Source organism: Nyctereutes procyonoides, unplaced genomic scaffold, assembly GCF_905146905.1.
Source record: "Nyctereutes procyonoides isolate TBG_1078 unplaced genomic scaffold, NYPRO_anot_genome, whole genome shotgun sequence".
Classification (NCBI taxonomy): Eukaryota; Metazoa; Chordata; class Mammalia; order Carnivora; family Canidae; genus Nyctereutes; species Nyctereutes procyonoides.
The window spans coordinates 12,335,768-12,349,780 of record NW_026575037.1 but is presented as its reverse complement, the minus strand read 5'-3'; the positions used below and the strand labels follow the sequence as shown (position 1 = coordinate 12,349,780).

Sequence of the window (14,013 nt, the reverse complement as noted above, 5' to 3'; positions counted from 1 at the left end):
AATTGCAAAGCAGGTGACCTTGTCTTATCTAAAGGGTCCAGAGGGTCCCCAGAAAAGAGATGCTTTGGCCCAGCAAGAAGAGAAGCAATTAGGCCAGCCTAAAGGGTAAAGGGAAGTGGTTCAGCTAGCCACTAGAGGGAGAGCTTGTGAGAAGGAAAGAACGTTTACTCACTACAGGTGGTGCATATAGTATGTGGGTCCAGAGAGGCAAAAATAAGGCCTGAGAGCCAGGCAGGGACCTATCCATGAGGGATATTTAAGTCACAGCAGTGATTTCAAGTTTATTCAGGGCGTTTAAAGACCAGTGAAGGGGGTGGGGGTAAGGACAATTTGGGTCAGAACTGTCCAATAGAACTTTCTGTGATGGTGGAAATTCTGCTCTGGCCAATATGGTAGCAACTAGTCACAGTAACTATTGCACACTTGAAATGTGGACTATTGTGACTAAGGAACTGAGTTTTAAATTTCATTTTGTTACTTTATTTTATTTAAGTTTAAATGGCTACATATGGCTGGAATCTACCTGATTGGACAGTGCATATCTGAGTCATCTGTTCAAATCATTGGACAGTGCATATGTGAATCATCTGTTTAAATCATATCCAGAATTATAATCACATGTTTTCTGCACAGCACCCCAATGTGGGCTCCTGCTCCTTTGAAGCCTTTCCCAACCACTGAGGCCTGTGGTACCAACTGACTCTCTCAGCTAACTGGATAGCAACTTTCTACAAGTTTTTATCTGTGTCCCCCTTCCTCCTCATTGACTCGTCACACTCTCAGAGTGAGGACTCCTCTCAGGTTTTGTTTTCATCCTATGGCAGGCCGTACAACCTCTGTTCCTTGAGTAATTTTTGTTTCAGGATTGACTTCTGTTTTCCTTTGTGGGTTGATGATGGGTAGAAAGCTCAAGGATGCAGACAGCAACTTGTGCACTCCCAGTAGATCTGTGTGTTCCAGCCTCCGGAAGCACAAGGGCATCTTCCAGAGAAGCCACCTGCATGGCCTCTGGGAGCCCTGCTCTCATCTGTCCACCCCTTGGGCCCTTTAGTGCTGTGAATGAAGTGAGGTAGAGGGATTCTTTGGTTCTTCATAGAAAGGTGAGATGTCATCTCATGGCCCCTTGTTGCCACCTAGAAGAACTGTTGAGTTGCTCTTCTGAAAGTTTTATGGTGATGGGGAGCTTTCTTTCCATTCCTATATTTTCTCTTGACAGTCAAGTCACTTTCTTGCTGAGATTTACGGTTGAAAACTGATTGGAAAAGGATCTTATTTCTATGCTTCTGTTTTCAGCTCAGCTTGAGGCATGAGAGGAAATATTCTTATGCTCTCAATCAATTTGGGGATAATCAACAATCCACCAGTTTTCTCACTTCCCTCAGTCATCAGAGCCAAAGATGTTGAAGCTCTCATCTGAGTTCTCTCACGTGACTACCCCAAGGCGGATTCTCCTCTTTCTGGAAGTACTGATAGCATTGCCCCATTTTCAGAGTATACAGAAGACAAGAGACATGGTAATTTTAATGATGAAATGGGGATTTTTGCCCTGGTAGAGTCTTAGTTCTCACTTGGGGAATTTATTTTCATGGAATAACAGATTGTCTCAAATAACATTTAGGCAGTGCTTATATTTTCACAGAGACCACTTTGTTGTCACCTGCAGTGACAGGGGCCTCATTACCACGTGAGAGGCCACATTACTACTTACCTCCTGTCCTCAGGCCCTTCTGACTACTGGAACATACTTCACTGGGCTGAGCTAAAATCTGCCCATGGTAACTTTCACTCCTGGATCCTAGCCTTTCCCAGAGGACCTGATAGGCCCAGCCTCTTCATCCTTCCTTCATATGAACACCCCTGGGTATTTGCTGATAAGCCAGTCTCCCCTTGTCCAGTAGGTACTCAGAGTTCCTTTATTGATTTCTTGGAGGATGAGGTACCAGGCCCCATGGTATCTTGACTGACAGTCTTTAGTTTCTCCCCAGACTGGAGCACCCAGAAAAAAAGGTCCACTTTATGCAGATCTATGGAGAATAAGTGTCCTGGGCAGAGATGGCATGAAATCTTGTGCAAGCATGTATCACAGGGAGGTCCAAAGTAGTGGTTGTGCCTTTACAGTGAGGGGGGGGTGTCTTAATTTTTGTCCTGTGTCCTCAGATAGACTCAGCCATGAGAAGACATGCCTCTCACTTGCATTGATGCTGTCTGGCACAGTGTCTCATCCAGAGTGGGCACTTGGTGAATATTTGCGTTGGGCTGTGGGAGATGATATGAGTGCTGCTTCTGAGCAGGGGGTACCCAGGGAGAGGGGAAAATGAGACGGGTCGCATGTAGGATCTAAGAGGCACTTCAGGGGATCCCTGGGTGGCACAGCGGTTTGGCGCCTGCCTTTGGCCCAGGGCGTGATCCTGGAGACCCGGGATCGAATCCCACATCAGGCTTCCGGTGCATGGAGCCTGCTTCTCCCTCTGCCTATGTCTCTGCCTCTCTCTCTCTCTCTCTCTATCATAAATAAATAAAAATTAAAAAAATATTAAAAAAAGAGGCACTTCAAGTGAGGACACAGAGCTCAGGAATAATTCAAAAAATAAATGAAGAGGCAGTGGAAGGAGCTGAAGGAAGAGATTGAAGTGGCTGCAGCCATAAGAAAGCTGATGTTAGAAGAGGTAGACTCTGTGTTGGGATGGGAATGGTGAGAAGCAGAAGGCTTGTTTTTCCATTTTCCTAGGAGACTTTCCTTCCTGTGGCCTTCCCTTCCACGTGAGCAATGGCCATTTCTCACAATGGTGCCCTGGGACAGGGCAGGGCTATTACATCCATTGTTCAGATGAGCAAAGGACCCAGGGGATTTGCCTCGCCTTCCCAAGGGAACAGGATCTGTGATGGACCCAGGGTACCTACTGTCACTGATCTCATGGGGAGTGGTGGCAGTGAATTCAGTGATGGCCAGAAATGAGAGGTTAGGAAACTGGAGAAAGTTGGGGGAGCTTTTAAAAGAAGACGTGCTGTTCATGATGTTTGATGTCACTTTGATTCAATTCAGTAGATATTTGTTGACTCTCTGTGTGTCTTTCCTGCTGGAAAGAATAGAGTCACAGGCTGGGCAGAGAAGGAATATGGACATGTAGGTCAGGGACAGCTGCCCATCAACAGGGGAGTGGGTTTCATTTATTAGGCGGCGAGGTATATCAGAGACTTAGTAAGGGCTCAAAGTGGGTGCGGAAATCCATGCCCTCTTGTATAATTAGAGACTAGAACTTGGTGTAGACAATCACCTAGAGGTGATTCTGTTAGGCTGCCACCTCAGTACTGGGCCGGCCCTAAAGCTCCACGTATAAGGGTCCAAGTGCTGTGGAAGTCACGAAGATGAACAAGAAATGGTAAGCCACATGAAATTATCATTTAGCAGGGGAAGTAAGTCAAATGGACATGTAGCTATGTAATTATAATATTATTCCACTATGCTGTGATTATAGAGGAGGGAGAAATTGCTTCCTACTGGAAGAGTTGCTGGAGGCTCCATGAAGCAGGAGACAATTTGATATGCTATTTGACCCCCAAACTGCCCTTGCCTTTATCTTCCCATCTGTCTACTTGCCACTCAGTTGGTCAAGCCAAAAATCTAGAGGAGTCATTACTGGTACTTCTCTTTTTTCCTATCCCTGACATGCTATCAGTTACCAGTTTCCTTAGCATCTGTCTCCAGCATAGAGCTTGATTCTATCCATCTCACTCTTTACTTACTGCCACTGTTGAAGCCCTGGACACAACTACATGTTACTGAGACTGTCAAAAGAACTTTCTAGGTGGTTTAAAAATTCTACTCATCATCTTATCTCATCAACAATTTTTACAGAAGCTGGAGTAATCTCCCTAAAATGTAATTCAAAATCCTGCCACCCTTCTGCTCAAAAAACCTTTGTGGCTTATTGTATTAGCGAAGCAACTTTAGGTACTTTTCACCCCAGTTTGTTTGTATTTCATTGATACCAATGCTTAGGGCTCTACTGCATACTCCCACAGTGGGGACAGCCTCTCCTACTGCTGCTGCTTGGTCTTCAGGTTCTCTTTGCACTTGTTCAGCTGGCAATACCTGGCACATGTCTCCTTGGGCTGCAGAGCCAGGAACTTATTACTTCTTACCCTTGTATGATTTCCTGAAGTTGCCTTTCTGAGTCTGGTTAATGACAGATTATGGGCAATGAATTTGCAAACAACTTGGAGATTTGGCAAGTTGCCTGCCCTGTTACTTTGGTGACACACAGCTGGGACAGCTCCACCTTCAGGGTTTCTAGCTGTTTCACCGTGTCCCCTGCCCCTTCTTGCTGTGAAGGTCTTGAGCTTTAATCTTGGCCATGGCTGCAAAAGCTGCTGCCACCTGTTCCTTGGGAAAGAGGAACAACTATAGGTATTTCACACAAGGAATGTTAATACAAGATTTTGTTGCATAGATACAAATAGAGGATAGGAGGCAACTAGAGCAGGAAACCACTTTCACCTCAAGGTTGGAGGGACTCAAGCCCCAGAAGTCAGAAGCTGCTAAGCCATGATGGGCTGTGCCTGGTGGGAGCTGCAACCTGAGAGGAGGGACTGTCTGGTGGAAAGCTACAAGAACAAAGGAGATGCTACCATTGTCATAAAATGTTACCTAGAACCAAGAAGGGAGCAATATTCTGGCCTCTCTCTTCTTTCTGTCTTCTAGTCTTCCATTGTCAAGGGAGCCTGGGAAATGCTGAATGGTAGAAACAGATTGACAGCAAGGAGGTAAAGACTGGCATACTCTCAGCTCTCTGACATTGCCTCATATGATCTGCTTCTGGCCACCTGTTCACTCTTGCCTTGTATCAACCTGCCTTCCTGCTAGTGGGCCTGTTTTGTCAGTTTCCTTTCTGGTCCTGGAGTACCTCAGGCTCTTCCTTCCCCACTTCTTTGGACAATGCTCTCTCTTTCTGGAATAGCCATACCTTGGCTGCTTTCATGGCTGTGTCCTTCTTGCATCCTTCATTCTTAGCTCACTTCTCAGGGGGCCTTCCCTGACTACCCTATCTAAAGTAACTTCACCTTACTGATGGCTACTATGTGATATCTCCCTGGCATCTTATTGTGGCACTTATATCAACACATATTTGTTTGTTATTTATTATTTGTCTTTCCTTACTTCATTCAGGTGAAATATCACCTTCCTGGAAAGGCCCTCTATGACCAATCAAGGAGTTAAGGAGTGCCCCTTCCCCTCATGTTCTATTTCATTACACAGCTTTGTTATTATTCTTTTTATATAAGTAGTCATTGGTTGGCAAACACACTTTTCCACACTCCCACCGCCCCCCACATACGTTTTTATTCCTACTAGATCATAAACTCTATGAAAGGCAGCCTGTTGACCTTGTTCACTTGAAGGAAAAGCTCCATGAAGAAGGAACTTTATGTGTCCCATGCAGCTGAGTGAACTGTTGTGACCATCCCTAGCATTTAGAATGATGCCAGACATCATACACATTTAGTGAATACCTGTGGCATGAATGAATAAATAGTGTTGAGGTTGAGTAGAATCTCAAAAAGTCGTGATGTGAGAGAAGAAAGAAGATTCTCAAACAATGGAAGAACAGAAATAAAAGTAGAGATATTAGAAAGTGTACATTTTGGGAAAGATGAGAACTTTGGTTGGTTGAAATGTAAAGACCATGATGAATGTTAAGTAGGAGTTAGGAGAGGCAGGTTGAGGCCAGATCATGGAAGACCTTGAAGGCTATGTTAATAAGTTTGTTAAATTAGGAAATAGGGAGCTGTGGAAAGTTTTTGAGCAGGGTCATAAAATATTCAGACTGTGCTTGAAAGATGCATAGAGTGTTTCTACAGATTTATCTCACTTTAATACCAATTGACAATTTTGTGGCTATCCAAGAGTCATAATTGGTTTAGACTAGTGAACTTAAGAGAAATTCTAGTTTGGTTAATTGGTGGAATCATTTAGTCATCAAGGATTGGAGTACCTGGTATCAACCCAGTTTTGTGCAAGGGAAGAGACATTTAAATGTAAATCAGGATATTAATGTAAATGTAAAAAACAGGGTCCCTTCCTTTGGGCTTACTGTCTAATAAGGGACGCAAACCTGTAAAAAGGTTATTACAATGTAGTGTGACATGTACTAACAGAATTCTGTGTACCAGGGGCTGGGGTAGGGCATGGGGAGCAGCCAGCAATGCCTGGGGCTGTCAGGAGGGCTGCCCACATCCTAGGCTAGGCTTGGAAGGTGAGCAGACAATGGCAGGTGAACAAAAACGTGAAGGGAAATAAAAACAGAGATACAAAATATCTATTTAAAAATATAGAGATCTGTTAGCATCTTCTTAATCTCTCATGGCCTGGTGGAGGGATGTTCAGTCAAGGAATATTTTACAGTGAGAAAAGTCCAGCATCTTCCCAGAAGAAACATATCCTGCGTTATATTTACATCGAAGTTTTGAATTTTCTTACATGATTGAATGTTTTTGAAAACAAACTTTTAATGAATTCAAAATATTCAGTCATATAAATTTACCATTTAACCTTTGTTCCATGGCCGAGATTCTAATTTTTCAATTATTAACAATGCTGAGATTAAAAGCTTTATTCATGAAACAAAACAAAAAGCAAAGCAAAACAAGAGGAGCAGTATAAAATGCAGAGGGGTACAAGAGCATGGCTACCTGGAGAACAGGAAGCAGCAGCTCTGTGGGCAGAGTATAATGCGGTGGGAGGGTGCGCAGGGCACCATGTATTGGATGTGATGAAATGTGAGGGGCCAGGTAATAAAGACATTATTTCACCACTGTAAGGCAAGGAGTTTGAAGAAGAGGTCTGTTTCCTACCACTCCCTGACTTCTGCTTATAGTAGAAATGCTCTCTTTGTGGCCCTGATACACCCAATTTATGCTTATTCACATTCATTTTTAAGAAAATATTTAATAAGTTTCTATTATATGCCACACACTGTTCTATGCATTGAAAATGATGTGGTGAATAAGGTAAATGAGGGTACCTGGGTGGTTCAGTGCTTGAACATCTATCTGCCTTTGGCTCAGGTCCTGATCCCGGGGTCAGGGGGTCCAGTCCTGCATCAGGCTCCCCGCCGGGGCCCTGCTTCTTCTTCCGCCTTTGTCTCTCTGTCTATGTTTCTGATGAATGGGTACATTAAAAAAATCTTAAAAAAGGAAGGTAAACAAGCTGCCCTTATGGAGTTTATAGTTTAGTGGAAAAGATGCATACATATGTGTGTATGTATATACCATGTGTGTTTATTTGTAATGATTAATTCTGTGAAAACATAGGTATGTGTATATTTTTTGCCAAATTATTTATTCGAGGAAAAATAAAATTTGTGTAAGGAAATAAAATGTGATGAGAGAGAGTGTTTAGGTTATAGAAGGTCTTTCTGTTCTGTGGAAGCGACATATGCCAAAGATCTGAAGTGAGGAGCAAGCCATATGAATATTATGGGGAGGAGTGTTTCAGGCAGAGAAAGCATCAAGGTTAAAGGGCCTGAGGCAGGAGATGTTTCAGGAAGAGCTGGAGGACTGTGCAGCTGGAGTACAGTGAATAAAGGAAAAGGGATAGGAGTGGAGGAAGCAATTAGGGACAAATCATGGTGGGCTTGCAGGTGACACACAATGTTACAGATTTTATTCTAAATGTGATGAGAAGTCATTGGTAGGTTTTGAATAATGCATTGTAAAAGAATCATGCTAATTGTTTGTGAGAAATAGCCTGTAATGGGGCAGAGGTGGAAGCCAAGAGATGAGTTAGGAGGCTGTTGAAGTAGTGTAGGTGAGAGATTGTGGTGGCTTGGTGCAGCTTAGCAGTGATGCTGTTGGTGAAAAATGGTCAGATTCTAAATATGTTTTGAAGATGGAGCCAGTAAGTTAGCTGTTGGATTGAATGTGTGTGTTAGGGAAAGAGAGAAGTCAAGGATGATTCCCAAGGTTTTTAACTTAAGTATCTGGGTGAATGAACAGTGTTGCCATTTACTGAGACAAGAGACACTGATGGAAAAACAGATTTGTAAGAATATAGAGGGCAGGGAAGTCAAAAAATTTTAATTTGGAGAGGCCTATCAGACACCCAAGTGGAGATGCTTTGTGGGCAGCTGGATGCACAAGTCAGGAGTTCAGGGACAAAGTCAAAGGTAGAGGTAGGCATTTGGAAGTGTCACAATAGGTGGCAGGACCATCTTTCCAGGACCAAAGTCCATGCGGATCCTTCCAGGAAGCCTCCCTGGACTGTCCCAGGCCTTTCCTTTGCTTTCCTGTCATTTCCTTTAAGCTGAATACTTTCATTTGGGAAAGCTGTGGCTTCACCTCTGATTGAGATCTCTCAAGGCTTCACAGGGCCTTGACTGTGGTACCTTGAGTGAGAGGTGCTCACTTTCTATGTCTAGAGGCAGGTGGGCCGTGTTTCCCAAGGTTCTCTATGGCTGATGTTTGGGTCTATCAGAGCCAAGACCCTAGACCTCAAGATCACCTTAGAGCTAGACCTCAAGATCATCAACACGCATAAGGACTGACTTAAAATATCATCAGGGAAACCAAAGGTAAAAGGACACATATTGTATAATTCTATTTATATAAGATATCCAAAATAGGCAAATCCATAGAGATAGAAAGTAGATTAGTGGTTGCCAGGAGCTGAGTGAGGGGGATTGGCAAGAGACTGCTTAATGAGTCGAGTTTTCTTTAAAGTGATGAAAAAGTTCTGAAACTGCAGAGTGATAATAGTTCTACAACATTGTGCATATGCTTCATGCTCTTGAATTGTATACTTTAAAATGGTGAATTTTATGTATGTCTATTTTACCACAATGAAAAAAATACCAAAAATATGTCATTAGGGATGATAGTTTCCACAAGCCTTTCATTCTCTTCTCTTTGAGGCAGCTTTCCCACTTCCACTGGCTCCCTTTGTTTGGGGGCAGGGATGGAGGCTAGGAGTTAGGCTCTGGGGATGGGACAGGTTGGATGTTTGTGGCTGGGGGCTGGTACTGACATACTTCAAAGGGCAATCTGTCTATTTGTAGGGAGAGATGGAGGAAGGCAGGGTCAGGATAATAGAGCAGGGTCAATTTATTCCCACTCAACCTGGTCTAGGATGCACATAGGGGTGGGATAAAGAGTAGCCACAGGGAGGCTTGGCAAGTTGGCAGCTATGATGGCAACTCATTTGTGGCCCACCAGTTCATACCAGGGTAGCTACTGATACCCTTTCTTGCTGAGCTCTTGCTGCCAGAGGCACCTGGGAAACTCTGGGGGGACTCATGTTGCTGGTTGTAAACCCTGACCTTTCTCTTTCCAAGCTGGGGAAAGAGCCCAGTAGGGTTGGCTCAAAGAACCCCATGAGAGAGACTGGAAAAACCAATATATTCCTAATGATCTGATTACTCACCCCCCTATTGGGATGACCACCCATAGATTTTCAGGGCAAGGTTCTGTGGACTGTGATTTGGGATTTCCTAAGGACCCATTAGCTTATCAAGTGCCTAAAATTACTAGGTAAGATGTAAGATGTTTTTACTTTGGGTTATAGCCTTGCATTTTTGCAGACTCCTGGGTGTATATGTTGAGAAGGGGAGCCTATTAGCTGTTGCATTAGCATGGTTAAGTGAATCAGCTGAGGGACAGTCATAGGGGGCACCAAGGAATTAGGATAAGGAGGGTGGTTGTATTTCCAGAGAAGGAGGATGGAGATGGAAATCCAGAAGAATCTGGGACATGTGGAGTCCTCAATGGAAGGAAGCAAAGGGGAAATTGCTGGCTTCACTGGTACTGGGCCACTTATTTCCAGCATTATTACATTAGGGCTTTGAGCATTTGCAGCCCCATGTCTATAATGTGGATGCAACTCTGGAAATAGGAGTTGTCGTAGTCTTCTTGGGCTGCCAGAACAAAATGCCTTAGGCTGGGTGTCTTAAACAACATACCTGTATTTCTCAGAGTTCTGGAGATGGAAGTCCAGGATGAAGGTGCTGGCAGATTTGGCATCTGGTGAGAGCTCTCTTACTGGCCTGCAGATAGCTGCCTTCTTTCCATGGCAGAGAGAGAGGGAGAAAGAGAGAGAAAGTGTGTGTATGTGTGAGAGAAAGAATGAAAGGGGGGAGAGAGAGAGAGTACTCTCTCTTATATCTCTTCTTAAAAGGGCCCTAGTCCTATCAGACCAGCACTCCACTTTATGACTTCATCCTGTATGACTACCTTAATTATCTCCTAATGGCCCTGTCTCCAAATGTAGTAACACTGGGGGATAGGGCTTCATCATATGAACTGGAGGAGGGCAAATACAGCCCATGGCAGGAGTCATAATGACACAGCCCCGAAATGTTCAGGGTCCAGAGGTCTAGAGCTGAGACCCAGTAGACTGATTTCAGAATCCCACTTTGTGGATTGTGAATTGTATCCTGAGGTGTCCTTTATGAGGACCAGCTAAGTTTAGAACTCACCATGTTGATGAAGACTGAGGAGACCGAACCTGGAGACCCTGTCTCTCAGGGGTTGAGTCACAGGTGAACCAAGCTCCCCCTAGTATTCTGAAACATCTTGTAGGGGTTGGGACACATGTGGGGCCGGGGGCCAAGGCAGTTGGCCTGTGAGCTGAGCTATATCTGGAAAATAGAATGCAATAAACTCTTGGCTTATGGAATATCTTCGGACTCTGTTTGAATAATATATGCAAAATTGGGTTGACTCTTGGTTGGAATGGAAAGCTGCTGAAATTCTGTGTCAAAAAGTGCCATAGCCCAGGAATCTGGTTAGTGATTCCAAGTGTGTGTATGTGTGTATAGTGGAGGGACAGATCTGAACCAAGGGCTGGGTCAATGAAGAAGAGTCCTTTCTTGGCCTCTTGTTGACCCTGGGATGATAAGCCTACAGTATTATTTTTAAAAGAATTCTATGCAGATCAGCACAGAGGGTGATAAAGCACAGGCAGTTTAGTGCTTCCATAGTACAATCTGAGTGTCTTTTCATTTGGCATTAAAACCTCTTAGAATTTCCTCTGATCTTATCTCCTATTGTTTCTCCACTGGAAATCTTTTTTTCTGATGCTCGATTAAACCTTATATCTTAACTTCCTTACCTTTTCATATAAGATTCCTTTGGCCAAATTATTACCTTCCTATTATTTCTATTCTTCAGGACAGCTCAATCTGGAGTGCCTGGGTGGCTCAGTTGGTTGGGCATCTGACTCAGGTCACAGTCTTGAGGTCATGAGACTCATTGAGCCCTGTGATGTTGGCCATGGAGTCTGCTTGCGATTCTCTCTCCCTCTCCCCCTGCCTCTTCCCTCCCCACTTTATTCTGTTTCTAAACAAACAAACAAAACAAAACAAAACACTGAAAAAACAAAAACACGCCAGCTTAATCCTCACCTTCTCCATGAGGCCCTTCTAATCCTTTCAGCCCACAAGGATCTTTCTCTCTTTAGAAATCTTAAAAGGTTTAAAATTACTTTCTCTTCTTGGTTAAATCATAGCTTTTTAAAAGAGAGATATTTCAAAGATGTCACTACTGTATGCAGGCACAGAGTGGATAACTGACCAGCATCCAGTGAGTGGAAATTTATGTGGTCCTAAAAATCAAGCAGTCAGTGTTTCAAAAGAAGAAAAGTCTAGGCAGGTAGAAATGTGTGATTAGTGAGCCCCTCAAAGGGAGTGCTTTAGCAATAAGACAGAGCAATACAATCATTGGAAGCAAATATGAAATTGTGGCTTTTGGAGCAAAAGGAGGCTGCCCTTAATTAATGGGTAGCAGGCAAAAAAAAAAATAGTGGTGAGAGCGGCTTATACATGGAGCCGACTGAGAGAGCTTAGTGTGAAGATAGTGTGTGATGGTGGCAATTGTGAAATGTCATGTTTAGCAATGAATAATAGATGACTGATGTCGTGGAAAATGTAGGGCTGGTTCTTTAGAAAGGTAAGGATGGGGTCTGTGAAATGACAAAGGAGTTAAATGTCAATAGCTATATTAGAAGAAACATCAATCTGCTTCCCATTTAGATGTTATCTGTAACTATGAATGGATTTATTCTGTGAAGTGCTGGAGCCTTCAAATGCTGCAGGTGGTGTTTACATGTTCCACTTGCTTTCCTGCTGAAGTGTAGTGTATCTGTTAAATACAAGCTGTGGAGGTAGACTGTTTGGGTTCAAATTCTGGCTCTCCTGTTTACTAGTTTTGGTACCTTGGGAATGTTACTGAGATTCTGCATGCCTCAGTTTTTCTCAGCTGTAAAATGGGGGTTAATAATAGTACCTTCCTTATAGTGTTGTTGTAACGTTTAAATGAGGTGTAAAATATAGAAGCCTTCAGGAATGTCTATCATGTTGTAAGAGATACTACAGTGTTAGTTATTATTACCATTGGTTGTCAGTGTTGTCACTGATTTTATGCTGTCTTCAAGTCTTTGAGGATGGCACTGCTGAAGGGCTAGTGGTCTTTTCTGGTGGAGGCAGTAAGAAGTTGTGGACTAATGTGTACTCATCTAGCCTCGAAAGCTTTGAAAACCCTGCTATTTCAAATATTTGGTGAATGTTTGCCAGTTTTGAAAGGTGAATATGAAGAATCCCTTCCCAGGTTTGTGGGTTTGAGGAGCTGGAGCTGTTTGTGTGACTGTAGGTCACCATGTGTTGCAGGTGGGACTTTCCAGGGACAGGAAGAAAAGTAGAATTTGGCTGCTGGTTTTCAGATGGGACCTTTAAGGGATGCCATGAAAGTGTGATGTGTTGGATTCTCTGGGACAAAGATAGTTGTTTCAGGTGACTTTTATTTAATCTCTGACAAGTCCAGCGTGTGGTGGGTATTTGAGGAAAAAAGGAGAGAGTGGGGGAATTAGGGCCCTAGGGGCTTTAGTGCCAATCAGACCTGGATTCATATCAGGGTTTGACTCCTCACCACTTGTGCCACTTTAGGAAGCGACTTAACTTCTTTGAGCCTTGGAACACAGGAGGAATACATAATATATATCAAATGTGTGGCACATAGTAAGACTGAGAAATGTTACTTCCTTTTCCCTCAGTTTCCTCATCTATAAATGTGGATGGTAAAAGAAAATTGGGGAATTTTCATAATAATTATAGATAATAGTTATATACTCATTTACTCAGCATTTTTTTAATGTTAGGCATTGTTTTAAGGGCTTAGGACTTATCAGTGAATAAAGCAGACAAAGATACTTGCACTTCTGTAGTTTAAATTTTAGCAAGGGAAGATAGACAATAAACTAACGAATAAACTTTCTAGCATGTTATAAGATGCTAAATTCTATGGAAAAAAATAGAAAAATGAAAGTAGGATAAGGAGGCTTGGGAGTGCTAGGGGTAGGGACAGGGTGCGGTATTAAATAGGATGGCCAAGACATGCTGCATTGAGAAGGTGGTATTTGAGCAAAGACTTGAAGAAAATGAGGAACTGAGTCATAATGATATTTAGGGGAAGAGCATTCTATGCAGAAGAAAGAGCAGTGCAAATGCTGTGGGAGTGTGCCTGGCATATTCCAAGAACAGCATGGAGGTCAGTGTGGCCAGAACAGAGTAAGGGGAAAATAGAAGGAGATGAAGTCAGGGGAGTAGGAAGGGAGCCAGGCCATCTAGGGCTTTGCTGGCCATTGGGAGAGCTTTGGCTCTAACTCTAAATGAAATGAGGTTCTATCACAGGATGTCAAGTATAAAAGAATGATAAAATCTGCCTGCTTAAGGGAATCACATTGCATACTGTGTCCAAAACTGACTGCAGAAAGGCAATGATGGAAACAGGGAGACCAGTTAGAAGGCTATTGCTGTGTCCCGTTGAGAGATGATGATGGCTTGAACCAGAATGGTAGCAGTGGTAGGTGAGTTGCAACTGGATCTTATATTCGTGAAGGTAGAGTCGATAGGGTTCATTGATGATTGGGTATGGGGTATAAGAGAAAGATAGGAATCATGGATTATCTGAGCAACTAGGAGGATGCCATCAATTCAGAAGAACATGGAACAGATTTGGGGTTGGAAA

General features: G+C 43.2%; 1 pseudogene; it reads right to left on the bottom strand.

Moving 5' to 3' along the window:
* Positions 1-3,996: 3,996 nt before the first annotated feature.
* On the bottom strand, positions 3,997-4,357 carry LOC129505801 (60S ribosomal protein L35-like; annotated as a pseudogene).
* Positions 4,358-14,013: the final 9,656 nt, after the last annotated feature.